The 20,779-nt window shown below is 46.2% G+C and overlaps 1 protein-coding gene across 6 annotated transcripts in view; it reads left to right on the forward strand.

Moving 5' to 3' along the window:
* Positions 1-20,779, forward strand: part of gab1 (GRB2-associated binding protein 1) — a 307,978-nt gene that overhangs the window by 133,075 nt on the left and 154,124 nt on the right. The window contains exon 1 of one of the 6 annotated variants that reach the window (XM_072495647.1): positions 4,846-4,972. The exons of the other annotated variants lie outside the window; for them this stretch is intronic. The gene's annotated coding sequence lies outside the window, so the exon portion shown is untranslated. Of the gene's footprint in view, positions 1-4,845; positions 4,973-20,779 lie in introns of those variants that run through there. 6 annotated transcript variants of the gene reach the window in all.

Below are 20,779 nucleotides of genomic sequence, written 5' to 3' on the forward strand. Positions count from 1 at the left end.
ATTGGAATTTGACAAGTAAAAATATCCTTACCGTTTCAAACAACCAAGCAGTAACTAGCATCTCAAGTCAAATTTCTGCAACTTGCATGATCTACAGACCGACGAACTGTTTGCTGCTTATGGATAGGTCCTCATTTTGAACTTCATGAACAAAGGAACTTCCATGTGAACTTCAGTATGTCCAGAACATTTACTTCTAATCTATGTTCATGTATCAACTTGGGTCAATGGAATTGGTCACTGGCCACATGTGGATAATTGGCAATTTCAATGTGAGCAATTGCATTTTGGATTGGTAAGCTTAAAAAATGTTAATACTCTTCCACATACCTTGGCCAGCATTTACCCCTCGACCAACACCACCCAAAAATTGAGGAAGTCACTAATTTCATTTGCTGTTAGTGGGGGCCTTGTTTGATGCAAATTAGCTGTGAAGCACTTTATGATATCTTTAAGACTGAAAGGTGCAAGTTGTTTTGTATAACATAGTGCGGAAGTACTCGGGGTTCCTTTCCATTATAAAGCACACCAGTTTCTACAAAAGCAAACAAATAACTAAGAACATTGTTTTGTAGTTTTTATGGGAAAATGCACAGTTGTGAAAAACAAACCACAAAACACTGGTTAAAAATTCCACGGAGCAAAAATAGAATCAGCCTCCGTTACAGTAAATCATTGGGTCCAATTATAGTTGGACACATTACAAAATGCAATCCCTAAAATACCGGTACAAACAAATTGTTTTTAAAAATAAATTTGGAGTACCCAATTATTTTTTTCTTCCAATTAAGGGGCAATTTAGCGTGGCCAATCCACCTACCCTGCACATCTTTTTGTGCTGTGCAGCGAGACCCATGCAGACACTGGGATAATGTGCAAATTCCACATGGACAGAGACCCGGGGCCGGGATCGAACCCGGGTTCTCAGTACCGTGAGGCAGCAGTGCTAACCACTGTGCCAACGTGCCGCCCGTAAAAAACAATTGTAACTGTTGCAATGCTGATTGTTAGCAGTGGTGCTTTAGGCAATGATTCCAATGTTTTGTACATTTCCCAATAAGTTATTACAGCATACATGTCGAAGGAGAGTTCAAACCTAGGAGTACTTTTTCCTGTGAGAACAATAATGTAAAATAAAACTAAATACAGATTTAAAAGAAAATAAATCCGGTGCTGAGAATACTGAACTGAGTTTCACATCTCCCAAGAAGACCCATCAAAACTGAAAGGATGACAATGACCCCTCTCTCAAATGGCTTTTCGGACCCACTGTGAAATAAGTCTCTCGTTTCCTCCCAGTCTTGGGGGTAAAAGCACATGGACTAAAACTAATTAGGCATCAGACTGACAATGTCATTCTGGGAAGCTACAAGGATGGCAGCGTGGGAAGTCGAAACATCACCGCCAGTTTAGTCAGGACTGAGTTTGTGACTGAAGCATGCTGTTAGCGATAGTAAAAGAAGATTGACTTTGCATCAACTACGTCGTAATTGATCTGAGAATGTCTGCTGCTGGGACTGGGTGGCGGGGCGGGGGGGGGGGGGGGGTGGAATAAAATGTGTTTGATTGGCGAACACTGAAACTCACCTTTCTCCTAAGAACTTGGGGCGGGATTCTCAGCCCGGGACAGCCACAGAATCCCCACGACCGGCGCAACTTGCGCCACGCCACCCCGACGCCGGCATGCAGAGCGGAGAATCGGCGCCATTGGCGCCGGCGTGGTTGGTGCGCCGCCAGTCGGGGGCCGCATGACCGTCGTAAGAAAGCCGAGTCCCGCCGGCGCCGTCCACACCTGCTCTCAGCTGGCGAGAACTCAGCGTGGAAGGATTGGGGGGCGGCCTGTGGGGGTGGGTGGGTGGTCCGATCCCGGGAGGGGGGGACCTCCGATGTGGCCTGGCTTGCAATGGGGGCCCACCGATCGGCGGGCTGGACTCTCTGACTGGGGGCCTCCTTTCTTCCGCCACGGCCCCTGTAGCCCTGCGCCATGTTGCGTCGGGGCCGGCGCATTGAAGGGAGCCACTGCGCATGCGCGCATTGGCACCGGTGCCACTGCGCATGCACGGATCCCGCGGTGCCCAGTTGACGCCGGGATCAGTAGCTGGAGCGGCGTGAACCGCTCCAGTGCATTGCTGGCCCCCTGTAGGGGCCAGAATTGCTGATCCTGAGGCCGTGTTGACGCCGCCGAGAAACGCGATGGCATTTCCGACGGTATCAATACAGCCTCAGGATCACAGAATCCCACCCTTGATTCTTAAATCAATTAAAATGTTATAAATGTTACCATTTTTCCTTTTGTAATTAAGCTCTGATAACAGTTTGATCAGTTGCCATGATTTTAACATTTGGTAATTGTTAATTGGAGTGTGTGATTTTAACTCAAGTCACTGGATAGGAACGGATTCAGAGGTAAACTGAACTACAGTATCCTCAGCTCAAAATCTGGAAATCTGAAATAACAGAATATATTTGATATACACAACAGATTATGAAACAGGATATGGAGAGAGAAAAACAGAGTTAATGTTACAGGCCTGTGACCTCTCAGCAGAAGGGTTCTGATGAAAGGTTCACAGACCTGAAACGTTAACTCTGTTTCTCTCACTGTTTCTCTCTCCACAGATGCTGTCTGATCTGATGAGTATTCCCAACACTAATTAGTTTGGCTCTCTGAAGGTAATGTTCAATCAAAAAAGCTGCTTTTAAAATAATTTCCCTTTGATTGTCTGAAGATCTCCCTAATCTAATCTTACCTACAACAGGTAGGTAATGATCCTACCTACCGAGGTAGGATCATTTTCCTTTTGAAAACATTCTTAGTTTTAATGAACGAACCAGATGGTATGCTTGAAACATTTCAAGGCTTGTAACTGTGTATTTTTTTTTACTGTTTTGGTTCCTATTTTGATTCACCTTTTAACTGCACTTTCTCTAAAATGCCACAGATTAAATTAAAATCCTTTCTTGATGTTGAATCTTGATGCCAATGAGGAAATTGCTTGTGAAATAGACTGAAGTAAGAAGCTGTTAAATCCAGATTCAATGGCACAAGGGACGTTCGTTGTAATTTCCTCTATTTTTTCAAGCATAACTAATGTAAGCACTTGTTTTAATGTAACATAAACATCTATTGATGCTTATAAATGTGCCGAATTGCTGCCATAAAGTGAAAACGGAATGGAAAGATAAATGGAAATTCGAGCCTAATGAGATTACCACATCAGTGATGCACCTCCAGTGATTCACTAAATTACATCGACACAACTGTAATGTTTATTGTAGCCAAGTATAATGAAAACAAGTTCTACTTAAAATAGTGCTTGGTTAGAATGAAACAAACTTCTTCTGTGAGCCACGTGCTACTTGTTTACATTTTCATTGCCAGGTTAACTGCGGTGTTCCATATCGTAAACCAGTGTACCTCCCACGCATTGGTTTCTCAACTTGGTCCTCAGTTCCGAGCTAGGTAATATTATCAGACTTGTATGCCGTTTATAGTGTAGCTCAGCTTGTGAGACAGTGCTGTAATACTAGTGGGTGGTTTGAGTACCACCAGTTGGGGCGGGGAGGATCACGCCACAAGATGGTGAACCAGTGACAAAGATGGCTGCTGTCATGCAAAGTTGCGAAACCAACAGTTGTAGCAACCGGGCATGTGCGATTATTCTAGTCTGCGTTGTTTTGTGCTCTGCTGTATAAATTAGCCAAATTTGGAGCATGGGGAATCCGTTCATATTGAGTGGTGATGATTCTGCAAGATGAATTTGGTATTGAGATGAATCAACAAAATATCCAGATTATTTTTTATTTAAGTCGTGGTTGGCTACATTTAGAAGCACAGAATGCTATATCACAAAGGGGGCCTTTTGATCTTTCATTTCATTGTCCCAATTCTTCACTGGAGCAACCCAAAACTAATCCTACTGTCTGCTCACGCCCTCTGGCCTGCCTCAAGTATTTGTCTGATTCTCTTTTTGAAAGATGTGTTGCATCTGATCCCAGTGGCAAAGTATTCTAAGCTTTCAAGGGTGCGATCGAACGACCACGCTGTGCCCGAAAAGCAGCTCTCCGCGGCACAGCATGACTAATAAAAGCCTGGAGACCCACTCCTAGGATCTACCCGGCTCGCAACGCCTTGCGAGATCTCATGAGATCTCGCAAGACGTTGCGACGTGGAGCCCGCCCGTTGTGGACAATATCACTTTTTAGAAAATCTGCATTTTAAAGTGAGACAGCGAGTTTTGGGGCGGGGGTGGGCGGGCGGAGCGATGGGGGGTGGGGACGTCGGGGGCCTTAGAGATCACACGCTGAACTTCCAAAGGAGAACATGTCTGTTCACCGCTGGCGAGCAGATCTCCTCAGTGCACAAAACGGGGCTATGCGCGGCCTCGGCCACACGTTCCCCATTGAAGCCCCTTATCAAATACGAATTGTGTTTTATGGCCTTGTATTTCGCAGCCCTACGAGCGTGGGATAACACGCGGCTGAACACGCTCACTGTGGAACTTTGTTCCCACTTAATTAAATTGCGCCCCAAATCTCTATTTCACATTGCACCTCTTATTATTTTCAGTAACAGTTTTTAAATTGATTGCACTATCTGTTTGCAACTGAATTAACAATTCTGTATTGTTGCCCGTGTTGCTCAGTGGGGGGAAGGGGAGCACCTTTTCTTGGGCGTATGGATAGGCGGCAGTGATTAGTGGAGGTCTGTTCCAGGATAAGGGACTGAAGCTGATTCTGGAAAGGGTTGATGGATTTATTTTTACATAGCCATGGTTGATCTGAGTGTTCTGCTGCTGCTGGTGACTGTTATTTTCAGTCTATTGTGTCTACTTCCTGTGTGTCAAAGGTCTTTGGAGGAGGGTGGTGTAAAGATGGGAAGCTGGCAGGAAAGTGACCAGACTGCATGTCGCAGGGCAGGCTCAACCGCAGGAACAGCTGGTGCTTCGACTGAATTCACAGGCAACAAAGGGTAAAACTATGGTGAAAATAATTGCGGATAGACTTTCAGTTGAAACGTTCCCATTGAGTTGAGATTTTTGTTTTGGGATCTGAAGCACTAACGAGCGGCTGTCCCCTGAAGTCAAGCTGAAGTAGGAGATGCAGCCTGAAAGTGAGAGTTCAAGGCTTGGGGTGATTCCTGCAGCTGCAATCATGTCAGCATGCCCTAGTTTTCTCTTCAGAAGGTGGAAATCCGTTCACTGTATAGTGGGGAACTTGCGGTTATTAGCAACATGTCAGGTTTTTTAAACAAGGGGTTGTGTAAAGTTAGAAACTTGAATGAATTGTGATGTTTTCTGTAATGCCGTTTCTGATCATAGATATTACTTAGAAAGCACGAAGGTTCACAAATGATGTTTGAGATCGAGATCCTAGTTAACAGTGATTGCTGGTAATGTTAACACGTAAAACAAATAAAGTCTGTTTTGATAAGACTTGTTCTGCCTTGGAAGTTCAGCGTGTGTAACGACAGAATCTTTGAGCAGCAAGTCTAACCTTACTTTAACAAAAATAATTGAACAAAGCTTTTAGTGCACATTTTTCTAGCAGATTTACGAAATGTCAATTTTGAGCTCTCCCCCCCCACCCCCCTCCCTTTTAGGAATGTTGTTTTCCCCCGCCGTCAATTAATCTTGCTCCTCCATCTTTTTTAATTTTAACATGGACTCCCTAGTATGTGTGGATTATGTGCCCGGTCCAGGCTATTCATGAATTGTCGTTCAGATTTTATTTTCTTCTAGCTTTCCATTGGTTAACATTTCACTTGGCCGCTGTGACAGGAATGGTGTTAGCTGAGTCTTTGTGTAGAGCGAAATCTGTTGTGCGAAGTGTGTGCTCCAGAAATCTGATGAATGAGAGTCATTTGGTGTACTACTTGTTCTTGTTTTGCTACGCTACTATTAGGTCGTCTTAGAACATCTCGAGCAAATTGTTGCAATGGGGTGGGAGGTTTGGGCTATTTTTGTAATACCCTAAAATTGGGATTGACGGCGTTGAGACCAACAAATGTAAAAGTCCTTTGAAAACAGGAAACTCGGCCACTGTGTGTGTGTGTGAGGAACAGATGATCAGGATGATAGCCAGCTGAGTGGAAACTTCCAGGGAGCCTGTTTTTTCCTTGTTTTGCTCCGGCGCAACTGAGCTTCCTGGAAAACTCTCCAAAAAAAAAACTTTGGTCCGATCTTTTGAGTTTGGTGCAGTCACACAAGCAGCAATTCCCATTGTGTTCTGAACTGCCACCACAGAAGCGCAGACAATATTGTTTTATTTCTCTCTGATGGCACAATTTATCTTATTTCCTAAACATAATCTGTCATGTTGTCTTCCATTTGTCTTAGAATCACAATGAAGCAGTATTTCAAGCATATTGTTTCTGGAAGGAAAAAATTATAAGAGAAACAATTGTTCTGTAATTTGCATATTATATTAAATATTGCGTTATTGGTAATTAACATGATATCTCAAATGTAAATGGAGAAAACAAATGTTATGTTATTCTCTCAAGTGCCTAGGATGTGTTAATAGATCATGCTTGACTGAACATTGTGATAAGGGGTTGCTATATAGAATCCTCTTGCTCCCTTTATTTGTACACATGGTGGTGATTTTCACCCAGATTTTCACATCGAAATAATGGTGAGGCTAATGGCACCAACGGTTATTTATGGAAAAATGGTATCGCAACTTCAAACAAGTCGCAGATTCGTGGTCAAACTCAAATATCCAATGGTTGTGGGCAATGCAATGAATGGTGTGAAGGTTGTATTTATGCAATAGATGTGAACTAAACTCAGAGTTAGATCTGGTCTGCTCAGGTCTTAAGTATCCATTTAATAACATGTTAAGTGTCAATCATCCTCTCGTGCACTGTGCCAACACCTGGATCCCAACCCATTCCGGGGGCAACCCTTATCCCTGCCCGTCTGCCCCACCAATCATCCATAACTCCCACTGACCACTGAGGACTGGCTGCACGGCTGAAGGCTATCACTAATAGGGAATTGGCAATCGTGGTTAAGTGACACATGCCAAGAGGATTACCGTGGGTAGGCGAGCCATGTAGCATGTGGGAGTCATTGCCTAGCATTCCAATTGCACCTTGATGCGTGGACACTGTGCCTGACCACTGGGGGAGGCAGCACCACGCACGCAACATCCAAGCACCCAACGGATGGGACACAGCTCTGGGGACATATCCACGGCCGGAGGGTGGGTGAGCGCCACGGGAGGGGAGTGAGTTGGATGCCTGGAGAAATGGGCAAAGGGTCCAGGGGTCAGCCTGCATTGTGGAAGAAAGTGTCAGAGGCATCATAATGGTTGTGCAAAAAAGGTTGTTTAATATGCTATACAATACCCCATTCCTGATGGTGCCGCCCCTCCCCCTCCCCCTTACCCCGGTGCCCTCAATGTGCTTGGCCCTCCTAGCTGTACCACTACGTCTTGGTGTTTCCCCAGGATGCACATCAGAGATGGCGGCAGCCAGCTGCTTACCGCGTCCCGTGGCCCTTGATGCCACTGGTGGGCATCTTCTGGGGCCACTGGGGCTGGAGGGCCCCGGCTCACTGGTCGGCAGCACATGCACAGCCGTGCTGCCCTGACCAGTGTGCTGACTTCAAAACGCGGCTTCATCAGAGGGGTGGAACTCGGTGGAGCTGGTGCCACCATCGCCACTCCATGGGACGGGTCTGGGTTGGTACCCAGTGTCCCTTCTCCCAATCGATACCCATAGGGTCCTGGGGTTCACCTCAGGACAGAGGGGCAGCTGGTTTGAGCCCTGGCTGCCCCTGCATCATCTAGCTCTGCCAGCCCTGGCGGTTCCCCATGGTCTGCACCATGGTCTCGACGCCCTCAGAGACTGGGACATGCTCTGCAGTGCCTCAGCAATGTCCACCTGTGACATTCCCATCTGAGAACAGGACATGTTCCGTAGAACCTCATCAAGATTGGCCTGGCACTGGGTAACATCCCCAAGTGAGGCAGCCATGTTGTCGAGACCCTCAGCCTCGGCCATCACCGACTGCGCAATGCCTTGGACATCTTCACTCATGGTGCCGACGTTGTGCACTAGGCTCTCCACTACGGTCGCCACCCTAGCAGTGATGGCCTCGATGCCACTCATTGCCGGCGCCCTCTCCTGCGCCCGTAGCCTCTGAGACTCCTCCAAGCGGCTATTGATCTGCTGGAGTGATGCTGACATCCCCCTCTGAATTGCCTGGCCACTTCCTATCGTCTCCATCAGCTCCGGGTAACCCACTTCTAGAGGCTCAGAATCAGACTGGGACCAATGGGTCCTGGGATCCAGCAGACCTCCGATTGCTGTCTCATCTGGGGTTCCAGTCTCCAACTGATGTACATCAGCAACAGTGCGCTGCTCATCAGATTGTGCCCCAGGAGCCAGACCAATAAATAACATGTCCCGGTGAGATGTGTGCATCTGCGCTGGTGGAGGGTGGGGATGACAGCTGTGCTACGACTATTATGGTGGCATCCTCTGAGCTCTCTTCCGAGGTGTTCGACTCGGAGTCAGGAGAGGGGATCACCCAGGATGGGCTGTCGCCGTCGGCTGGAGGACCTGCGGGAGAACGGACACGTGGTCAGTGGGAAGGTTGGGTCAGTCAATTAGGCAATAACAACTCACATTTGACAGGTCCTCTGGGTGGTGCCCGGTGTTCCCCACCTCTCGGTGTCTGCCAGCCTCCGTGTTGGTGACCGCCCTGTCCTCGGCCACACCAGTCACCTCCAGAGCCGCTCCTCGAAGATGGTGAGGATTCTTAAGTCCAGCGACCATCACCCAGTCTGTGCCCTCTCCTCCGATTGTGGGAGAGCTTTTCCTGCGGAAACACAGAGAGAGCATCGTTAGCCACACATGTCGTTCAGTGGTGGGAGAGGTAGTGTGAAGGCGGAGTTGGACTGGGAGGAAGGGCTGGGGGTCACTTGAAGAGTTGGGGAGGTGGATGCTCGCTTAGGGCGCAGGGGGGCTGTGTTGGTGTCTACTCACTCGTGCTGCCCGGTGTAGGTGGTTGACCTTCCTGCACTGTTGGCCAGACCTCCTGGTCATGCTGCTGGAAATAATGGCTGCCACCACCTCATCCCAGACAGCACTGGCTGCCTTGTGGCTCACTCTCCAGGAACCCCGGGGGAACAGGATGTCTCTCCTGGTCTCCACTGCATCCAGGAGCCTCACCAAGTCAACGTCCCCGAATCTTGGGGCCGGTCTCCTCGGCGCCATTGTTGCAAGCTGGCTGGGGTTCGCTGAGCAAGTGCAGCTTAAGTGCTGCTTGACATTGTTTCCGGAGGGCTGGCGAGAGCGGTCCCGGTGAATCAGTTGGCAAGGAGTTATTGGCGGTGGGAAGTCCGTGAGGTCTTGTTAAGTGGACCAAGTAACGTTGAATTGCGTTGCCGGTTTTGCTGGGACGAGAGCCGGGAAATTCGTGGCAATTCCCGCTCACTGCAACACTGGGACATTTTTCTGATAGATCGCGCCCTAAGTGAGCGAAGATATGTCTGTCTAATGACAATTGCCATTAGATGCCTTAACCATTGCAAATTTGTCCCAATACCTTCTTGTTCCAATTTAAATTTGGAGATGAAGCTTCTGGGAGTCAAATCTCACCATGGGTCTTGAACATGTACTGTGGGCTAACAATTCGGTATATTACCAAAGGAGTGACACATTGTCAGAAGCACTGGGCATGATTCTCTTGCTGCATTGCGCTCAGGCGAGAGCACAACGTGGCTGGAGAATCTCAGGAGAGCCCTCCAGTCGGCCTCCTAGCCTCCGCGACTCGGGGGATTCACCAAAGTCCCGCAGAACTCGAGCAGCCCAAAAGGGGCAGGGACAAATGACTCTCACAGAGGTAGGTGTTAAACCCACTTAAGACCTACCTGCCATCGGAGACCCCTGGGTGAATAGGGTCAGTGCAGGGTGGCTCCCTGGCCTTCCCCCCCTAGTACACGGACACCTTGGCACTGTCATTCTTGCAGTCCCAAGCCAGCAGGAGCACTGCCTGGGTGCCAGGGTGGCACTGCAAGGGTGTCTGAGTGCCAGGGTGGCACTACCAAGGGTCAGGGGCTGAGGGGGGCCATCCCATGAATGGAGGGAGGTTTGAAGGGTGGACGTGTGCAGGGCAGGTAAGTAGGGGCATCTGGGAGGTTGTGGGTGATGGGTGGGGCTCCTGGAAGGGAGTAGATGCTGTAAGGGGGCTTCGGAGGCCTGAAGAGGGGGCCCCATGGATCCAATTGTGGGGTGTCCTCATTTGAGGGGTGTGGAGTAGTGTCTATGTGTGTGGGAGGTGACATTGCCTGAGGGTGGGGGGTCTGGGGGACCCACAAGCTCACTTAAAGATCAGGGCACCCTTTCAAAATGGCATCCCGATCTCTGAGTTCAGCTCCCCAGTGCTAAAAAAAATTCTAAATGTGGGCTAAACCGGTGAGAAACTCCCCAGGTCCCAAAAAATGACCAATGGGGAACACGCCGACAGAGTTGGCTGGAAACTTCCTGAAAAACTTGCCACAAATGAACTTTGAAATTTATCCGGAGAATCGCGCCCGCTGTCCTGTAAATGAGTGGTTGCCATGCTTGGGTGGACACAAGTTTCACGGGACTATTTGAAGATAATCGGAGAAGTTATTTGACCAAATGTTATCCCTTAGGTATTGCCATTTGCTCAGATTAACTGGTCATTTCTCTCACTGCTGTTTGTATAAACTTGCTGAATCACAGCACATTGTTGCCAAATGTGACTACATAGTGACAGTAACTCAAAAGTAATTAATTGGTTATGTAGTGTTCTGGAATTTTTGTACAATGTTGCAAATGCATTGAACGAATAGAAGCGCTTTACATTGAAATTAATTACTTCTGAGGTTAGCAGTTAATTACAATTCAGTTTCAGCTGCTGGACTAGATTGTAAAAACACTTTAAAAAAAGTTTTGTATCCTGTTTATATCGTTCTGTGGGGCTAAAACCTCGGAGCTAATTGCTACAACATCCTGTCCTAGATTGGGCCTGGCTACCTGGTGAATTTCAGTCGTTGTTTACCACTTTTCTCCCACTTGAAGATAGCAGCCCAATGTGTCCTAAGCAGAACTACTCATTTATGGTGAATAAACAATAGACATTTGGTCTGATTAGAAGGTTGAAGAATTTTATGATGCCAAAGGAATCACATTTTACGATTCTGTTGGTTTTCCCTGAAAACTGCAAACAGGTGACCTCCTAACAGTACCATTCAGATGAGCCAAAGTGCCTGGTACAGTCATGCAGTTAATTTGCCTCTCCGAGATCTGGGGTTGATTGTGGTGGGGTTGTTATTGAGTCATCCGTTAATAGGTATTGGTTGCAATGCTATATGACTCCAAGGGAAATAACGGAGCAGATCTGGCTGGAAGGGAGCATCTCAGATCGTGCCCTGTTTGTTAGACTTCCGGTTTTGCGTTTAGGCTTTAAAATTGCTCACCCCAGATTTGCTGGAAGTGCAAGGTGATAATGGCACAATGAAGGAAAGAGGGCGTGTGGAACCTGGGTAAACAATGGGATTCAATGTATCTCCGTAACCATTGAAGTTTAATGTTCAGCGAATAAACTGAGGAGGATGAATTAAAGCAGATGTGAATTCAATTAAATCAGGTACAGAGGAGAAAGTAAGTTTGAATTAAGAGGAGGAGAAAAAGAAGCCAGGGAAACGATTTAGAACTTGATATTTCTATAATCTCTTAAAACAATGCAAAGATGAAAATCAAACCAACTTTATTTTTTGGACCAGAGGCTCATTAACAGTTACCACGTTGTTAACCAAGTACTTATGCTGATCATTTCTAGAATGAACTCTCTGTCGCAAACTTGAAATGGTCAATAAATATAAACATAAACAATGTCCTGAAAGTCACGGGGATATGAAAAGCTATTATTACAAAGCCAATGGTGCAGCAGCACAATTGGGAGCAACTTGTGCTTTGCAATTAACAGCGTATCTCTTCCTTACTGTGAATTGCTGGTGAATTTTCATTAATATTGAGCACCCGGAGGAAACCCATGCAGACACAGGAAGAAGATGCAGACTCCACACAGACAGTGACCCAAGCTGGGAATCGAACCTGGGATCCTGGAGCTGTGAAGCAACAGTGCTACCCACTGTGCTACCGTGCTGCACATTGATGTTAGAATGAGAGTTTTGACAGCAGCCCGAATCCAAGGCATTGAATCTCCTTGGTGAACGCATTTTGAAAGTTAGAAAATTTGGGCTGCTCACCTATCCTTACTTGCAAAGTGGCCCATGTCTTAGGAACCTAATTAATAAAATGAAAGATAATACTTTTTGTTTTGAGGCACACATATTTGGGATACTTTTTAGCCTCATTTTTCATTCCAGCCGACACCTCCTTTACAGTAGAGGAGTCTGACCAAATCATTGACTGCACATAAAGTTTAAGTGATTTGGAATGCATTGTTGGGCTTTACTGAATACAGTAAGCAAACCTCTGTCTGGAGCGAGTCACATAATTTGTAACCCGCTTGAGGCAGATGGATCAGCTGGTCTAACATTGCAAGTTGGATAAATTGAGGTAAAAACTGTTTGAAAGAGGCAGTGGCTCAATATTGGATGACACTTTGAAATGAGCAGCTGTATTGGAAGCGGTGGTGGACAATTTCGCAGCATGAGACTTGGTCCTGCCTCTGCCGTTGGCAGGACAAAGGTTGAGGTCAATTGAGTGGCCCAACAAAATCCAGGTACATGTAAATATAAACAGATGAGAGTGTTTCAGACGTGGCAACTTGGGGCACTATGGAAAAGATGCCTCATGCCCTGCCACGGGAAAGCTGCGAAGCAAATTTTTTTTTGGGGGGGAAATATTTTGATTCAGTTTTTAACATTTTTTATGTAGTAAATATGGGGACAAAGACCATTTTGTCAAGAAGTGCAGAAGCTGTAAAACAGAAAGCAAAGCTTGGCAAACTGTGTAAAGGGAGGGTGGCATGTGGTGCAGTGGTTCGCACTGGGACTGCGGCGCTGAGGACCCGGGTTCGAATCCCGGCCCTGGGTCACTGTCCGTGTGGAGTTTGCACATTCTCCCCATGTCTGCGTGGGTTTCACCCCCACAACCCAAAGATGAGCAGGTTAGGTGGATTGGCCAAGCTAAATTGCACCTTGGAAAAAAAATAAATAATTGGGTACTCTAAATTTATTTTTAAAAACTGTGTAAAAGGAAAGAACAATTAAAGTAAGCACAACTGGAAAATGGAAATGCAGAGCTGATGAGTTGGGCAGAGCAATGGCAGATGGAATTTAATCCTGATAAGTGTTAGGTGATGCATTTTGGAAGGTCTAAAAAGGGCAGCATGTGCACAATGAACGGTAGATCCCTAGAGAGTATTGAGAAACAAAGGGACTTTGGTGTGCAGGTCCATGGATCCCTGAAAGTGGCAGCACAGGTAGATAGGGTGGTGAAGAAGGCATACGGAATGCTTGCCTTCATTAGCCGGGGCATAGAATATATGAATGGAGAGGTCTTGGTACAACTTTATAAAACATTGGTTCGACCACAGATGGAATATTGTGTGCTGCCACACCATCGGAAGGAGGTGATTGCACTGGAGGAGGTGCAGAGGAGATTCACCAGGATGTTGCCAGGGTTGGAAAGTTTCAGCTATGAGGAGAGACTGTATAGCTGGGGTTTGTATTTACTGGAGCAGAGGAGGCTGAAGAGGGATCTGATAGAGGTGTAAAAAATTATGAGAGGCTTAAAATAGGGTAGATCATAAGAATATTTGTGCCATGACAGGTGCCTAAGACCAGAGGACCTAGGTTTAAGGTGAGGTGTAAGTGGTTTAGGGGGACCTGAGGAAACATTTCTTTCACCCGGGGATGGTGGAAATATGAAACGCGCTGCCTGAGAGGGTGTGGAGGCAGGTACTCTCAACATTTAAGAAGCATCTGGACGAGCCAAAGCAGAGTAAGTTATAGACCAAGTGCTGGTAAATGGGATTAATATAAATGGGTGTTTTGATGGGCGACATAGACATGATGTGATAGGTCGAAGGGCCTGTTTCTGTGCTAAATGACTCTAGTATAGGGTAATGAATACATGTTTTCTCTCCACGGGAGCAGCCAAGCAAGTTCCACTGATTGTTGTGTTTTTAAAAATAAAATTTGAATACCCAATTCATTTCTTCCAATTCAGGGGCAATTTAGCTTGGCCAATCCACCTAGCCTGCACATCTTTGGGTTGTGGGGGCGAAACCCACGCAAACATGGGGAGAATTTACAAACCCCGCATGGACAGTGACCCAGATCCGTGATCGAACTGGGACCTCTGCTCCGTGAGGCAGCAGTGCTAACTATTGCACCACTGCAGTGGTTAGCACTGTTTTGACACAGGCGTGGGGACATAGTCCCAAAAACAGAGAATCCAGCCCAAGTTTTGTGACTCCAACAGCACGGGTCCAAGGTGATTCACATTGCTGGAAAGATGGACATTGATGACCCGCTGTCGTGACTACTGAGGAAGGGTCGAAAACACAGATCCTCATAAGAGAAGGAAGCTGAATGGTGAAAATGAAAATTGCTTATTGTCACAAGTAGGCTTCACATGAAGTTACTGTGAAAAGTCCCTAGTCGCCACATTCCGGCGCCTGTTCGGGGAGGCTGTTACGGGAATTGAACCGTGGTCATGCTGCTTGTGGTAGTTCACGCTGCACCCAGAGCAATGACAATTTAGAAAGATTGAAAGCGAATCAGACAAAGATCCAGAATTGATGACACCAAACAGAAAATCCAAGCTGTAAATGAGAATTGTCCATTTAAGGTGTACACTGCTGTACAAGATGGAACTGTGCACTAATTGGGAAGTCATGATGTGGAGATGCCGCCGTTGGACTGGGGTGAGCACAGTAAGAAGTCTTACAACACCAGTTTAAAAGTCCAACAAGTTTGTTTCAAATCACTGGCTTTCGGAGCACTGCTCCTTCCTCAGGTGAATGAAGAGGAAGGAGCAGTGCTCCAAAAGCTCGTGATTTGTAACAAACTTGTTGGACTTTAACCTGGTGTTGTAAGACTTCTTACTAATTGGGAAGTGTGATCTCAGAGGCAGCAGGCTTGTAGTGCCAAAAGAGCTTTGGACTAGACTGGTAATGCTAACTCATGAGGGTCATTAGGGTGTCACTGGTACTAATCAAAACTTACGAACCAAAGCATGGTGGCCAAAAATGGAGAAAGATATGGCCAGCTTGTCGAAATATGTCCTGGATGTCAATTTGTCAGCAGATCCAATCCACCAGAACCAGTGCGCAATGCACTGTTACTGACTGGACCACGGAAGGTTGTAACAGACAGCTTGCTATCCAGAGGGAAAAACATTAGTTCCAGAGGGGGCGACAACACTTCATTACCCCAATGTGACGGCCAGAGTTCCTGAGACACCAGACAGGCCATGGCGTGAGAGGAGACCACCAAAGCAATGTGAAGATTGTGTGATTTGGTGACATAACAGGAAATTGGAAATCAAATCAGCTGAACACTTGTTTTGTGATTTTTAAGTTCCTGTTTGTGACGTTTGCAAGTACATGACAAAGTAATTGGATTGGATCATCGAGGAGCGTCGCGTTACATACTGATGATCATCCAAATGGACGCCATAATAGTTCCAGAAAGTGACATACCAAACAAAAGACTGAAAATATTACATAAATCTGTTACTCAGTGAGTTAGGGAAACAATGATTTGTTATGTTTTTAAAATAAAGTTTATTGCAGTATGTTTAGTACAGCACGGAGTCTAAACTACATACACCAAGCAGAAAAATCTGGTCTTGTTTTTGGTCTGATAAGTGATAGCTGTTTGTTTGTGTGTGTGTGTGTGAACTGAGTGTGAGATACTATACCGAATTCAGATTAGATTCTGTAAGGTACACTCTCCATGGGGTCATCTGACCTGGGGGAACTGATGGTCAGATGACCTTATTGTTCAACATTCCAATTCCAATGGCGTTACTTGATGCAACATTGCACAGAAAAATTTAGTGATCATAGGAAAATGTGCACTTGAAGATACAAACTCAGCAATGGTCCCCATATTGTAAGGTACAACATTAAGCCGATGTTGGTGTAGCACAATCAATCACTCACGAGACGAGATGAGAAGGAGTCAATCGATGGTTTTATTACGCAGACTTATTCCCCAGCAGCACAGTTACAGAATGTGGCTGCTGGGAGAACCCGGGCTCTTATACTCCACCCGAGAAGGGGGCGGCTGTGGGGCGCGCCGGTGGGAGGGAGGGGGTGATTGGTGTTGGGGGTGTGTGTGTAGATCCGGCGGGTGCTAGGTCCCGCAGAGAGACCGTGTCCTGTCGGCCATCGGGGTACGCCACGTAGGCGTACCGAGAGTTCGCGTGGAGGAGGTGAACCCTCTCGACCAACGGGTCCAATTTGTGTACCCGCACATGTTTTCGGAGCAGGATGGGTCCCGGGGCTGCCAGCCAGGTCGGGAGTGACGTTCCGGAGGAGGACTTCCTAGGGTAGACAAGGAGGCGTTCGTGAGGTGTTTGATTTGTTGTGGTACACAGCAGCGACCGGATGGAGTGAAGGGCATCTGGGAGGACTTCTTGCCAGCGGGGGACTAGGAGATTTCTGGACCGTAGGGCCAGCAGGACGGTCTTCCAGACCGTTCCGTTCTCCCTCTCTATCTGTCTGATACCCCGGGGGTTGTAACTGGTCGTCCTGCTCGAGGCAATGCCCTTCCGTTCTGTAACTGTGCTGCTGGGGAACAAGCCTGCGTAATAAATTGTAACACAATCAATCACTCACGAGACGAGATGAGAAGGAGGCTCTTATACTCCGCCTTACTGGGTGGAGCCAGTAGGCGGCTGATCCAATCGGACCCGGCGTCTATCCACCAATAGCCTCTCGGCATCACAGGGTACCGTAATACCCCTAATGCATACCACCACAGTTAGCAAGAGCCAAAATGGAAGTATAAAATTATACAATAAAACTTGTCTGCGGTGGCAGAAGATGGAAACTGGAACATTATCATTGAAATGGCAAAGCTCATAACCCCTTTTAGTTTTGAAACTGAGAATGTGATTGAACATTGTCATCTTTATTTTACAATCCGTAAATAAGTCCACTTTCACATGATCATGTTGCCATTCCTGTTCCTTGCAGTCACTTCATGTCACTTACGAGAGTGTGCACTTTGAGAGATGGCATTATATAGCTCAGTAAATAATGACCTCAAATACTTACAGGTGAAGTTGGCAAATTAGGAAGAAGACATTCTTATCTTTGAAGTACCACATACAATATAAACTCTTCCACTGTTCATTCTTCGGTATTACTGTGGTTTGTTGCTGCATCGTGTTGGTTAACAAGATTTTACTATGCGGTTTGTGGTTGATTGTATCATCATGCAGTTTATGACCAGTAATTGTACATTGCAGATTGGGTTGCTGTGCTGATTATTGCTGATTTAACATAAAATTACAGGAGAAATTGTGCTACCTGATGACAAAGTTCAAATTCTACAGGTTCACATATAAATAGGATAGAACATGACTATTTCTGAAAATGAGCTTTCATCTTGCACTCCTCAGGGCAGCTTGCAAGAAATACTAACAGTAAAGGGGAATATGCTTTATACTGCATGAGACGAGAGTGTTGATTGGTAGTCAAGTGGACTCTGATTGGTGGAGACATTGCCATGGAGAATGCAGCAGAGAACACAAGCCTTTGTTCAAATTCAAACCAGGCTAGTCAATTCTGCTTGGTCAAGGGATTGCCATGTGGAATGATCCAGTGAAACGGGGCTGTCCCCCAAGCTTTTGTTTAATGTGGACATGCTCTTTCCAATGCAAGGAACAGAGCTCTGTGTGTAATTATGTGTGGTTCCTAGCGTGTGTCAGTGAGCCACACATAAATACAAATGAGTACCCTTTCCTTGATGTGCTAATGAGAAATGGGTTCTCTACTACTGTCTACTGCAAGCCTACCTTCACTGGTCAGTATACCACCATGCAAGTTCCATGCTAAAATAAAGTATGTAAAAGCCATCCTACCAAATAATATAAACCCTGATCAGATCATTACTCACTATATATTGCACAAACTCATGAATGGGCCTAAGGCTGCCACTTTGGTCCTGAGCAGTGCCCTGAAAGGATAAGGTGTCTCAGAAATTTGTGCAACAAGTGAAGCTAGCGTTTTTGCTTCTAAGGCCTCCTTCCCATGTTACAAAAATTCCACGGATCCCCTATAGCACAGCACGAGTATTTTTTCTGCATAAAAAATAATTAAGCATATTATGTTTTTATTTTACTTAATGTGAAACCTGTTGCTGGTGCTGGCCACCAGACTGAGGTTCAGATGAGAGGCATGGGTTTCAGATCAAGCCTCTGGTGAAAAGAATAAGTAGCAAATTGCAAGTGAGAGATATGGTGATGTGTTGCAGCTGGAGGTTTGCTTCGGCCTCTTGAGTGGCAGAGCTCAGTTACTGGATCCCCCCCCAATGATACTTGGAGTGCGATTCTCCCAAAAAATGACTAAGTCCATGGATGGGGCGGGAATGCGAACGGGCTGTGTTTCCCACTGCAGAGGCCAATGAGAAGCCATGCCATAACTTCTGAGCTTGGTGTAATTAATTATGCATCCTGGGGTTTTTGGTCCATCTGTGGTGGGGCAGGCTTTATGTCATGCATCCTTCCACCATATCCTGGATCCATATTTAACAAGTGCCCAACATCACTGACCCACCATTGAAGAAAGAAGATGGACTTCCTGAAGAAAGAAGATGGACCTCCAGAAACACCCTGTACCAGGAAGGTGGGCCTCTATGATGACACGCAGCTGGAAGATCCACCTAATTGGTGCAGCCCCATTCACTGTTGAGGTGCATCAGGGCCATTGGTGGCCTCCATCCCAAACTCCGGAGGCAGCTTCAGGCCTTCTTTAGGAACCCCTGACTTGGTCCAAATGTGTTCTGGACTCGCGTGTTTCCCTGCTGGTGGTGCGGAGAATCTTGAGGGAAAGATTCTGTTTGGGCCTTTATCTATGTCCTTTGGTGGAATGCAAATTGGTTTCAGGCTGGCATCCTGGGGGGGGAATTCCACCCCAACTTAAAATCCAAGGGAATTTCAAAATGTAGTTTAAAAATACAGTAGAGAGAGGGGTGCACGCAGTGCAGAAGGCATGCTGCATTCTACATATTGATTATTTCCAGCTGATCCCTTGTTACCGTCTCACCTCCTCCGGGTCCACCGACCCAGTTGACAACTCGGTAACCGAGAATTTGTCGCAGTGAGTTTGAATATGCAGGCGGAACCTGTTTTTGAACAAATCAGAGTCTGCTCCTGCATTAGCTTTGCCTTTTAACAAAGTGGTTTGTTACTTTGAAATGACTTGCAAAAACCAGTTCAGTACTAAACCATTAAAGCTGCCCAATTCACACTATTGGATATTACAATTTGTCACAAGCTAAAAGAAAGACTTTGAATTTGATGTCAATGTTTATTGCTAATCTAAAACTGACTTTGCTTGTTTTGCTATTTAGGTTTTGGTTTCTCCTATTTTACTTAGGATCGCTGCAGTACTAGTTTAAAAAAAAAAAAAGTTTTATTTGGGTATTTGCAAGTTTTTATAATAATAACAATAACAGCGACATAAACATGGTACAAAAAGCATTTCCACCCCCATCCCAAACTCCCCCCCCCCCCCCCCCCCCCTCACCACCAACAATAAGAAAAAAACAGTCTGGCCCTCTACCCCCCCCCCCCCCCCCCATCCGGGCCACCGTCATGTGTGCCCAGTGGACTACCTTGAACTGTATCAGGCTAAGCCTGGCACATGAGCTGCAGTACTAATTGATCATCAGTCTCCTTCTCCTCCTGTTCCTCTAATAATGCCACTGTGTTTTAAGTCTCCAGTCACCACACCTATCCATTTGGAGTTAGGTCCTCTTCTTCTCCTTTCTGGCAAGCCTTTTTTTTTTTAAATTTAGAGAACCCAATTTTTTTTTTCCAAGTAAGGGGCAATTTAGCATGATCAGTCCATCTAACCTGCACATCTTTGGGTTGTGAGGGTGAAACCCATGCAGACACTGGGAGATTGACCGAAATCTTTGGATCCTCACTGTCTTCAGGTGATGTCCCGGAGGACTGGATAATAGCCAATGTTGTTCCTTTGTTTAAGAAGGGTAGCAAGGATAATCCAGGGAACTATAGGCTGGTGAGCCTTACGTCAGTGGTAGGGAAATTACTGGAGAGAATTCTTCGAGACAGGATCTACTCCCATTTGGAATCAAATGGACGTATTAGTGAGAGGCAGCATGGTTTTGTGAAGGGGAGGTCGTGTCTCACTAACTTGATAGGGTTTTTCGAAGAGGTCACAAAGATGATTGATGCAGGGAGGGCAGTGGATGTTGTCTATATGGACTTCAGTAAGGCCTTTGACAAGGTCCCTCATGGTAGACTGGTACAAAAGGTGAAGTCACACGGGATCAGAGGTGAGCTGGCAAGGTGGATACAGAATTGGCTAGGTCATAGAAGGCATAAAGTAGCAATGGAAGGGTGTTTTTCTAATTGGAGGGCTGTGACTATTGGTGTTCTGCAGAGATCAGTGCTGGGACCGTTGCTCTTTATAGTATATATAAATGATTTGGAGGAAAATGTAACTGGTCTGATTAGTAAGTTTGCAGACGACACAAAGGTTGGTGGAATTGCGGATAGTGATGAGGACTGTCAGAAAATACAGCAGGATTTAGATCGTTTGGAGACTTGGGCACAGAGATG

This window comes from Scyliorhinus torazame, chromosome 3 (genome assembly GCF_047496885.1).
Source record: "Scyliorhinus torazame isolate Kashiwa2021f chromosome 3, sScyTor2.1, whole genome shotgun sequence".
In the NCBI taxonomy this organism is placed as follows: Eukaryota; Metazoa; Chordata; class Chondrichthyes; order Carcharhiniformes; family Scyliorhinidae; genus Scyliorhinus; species Scyliorhinus torazame.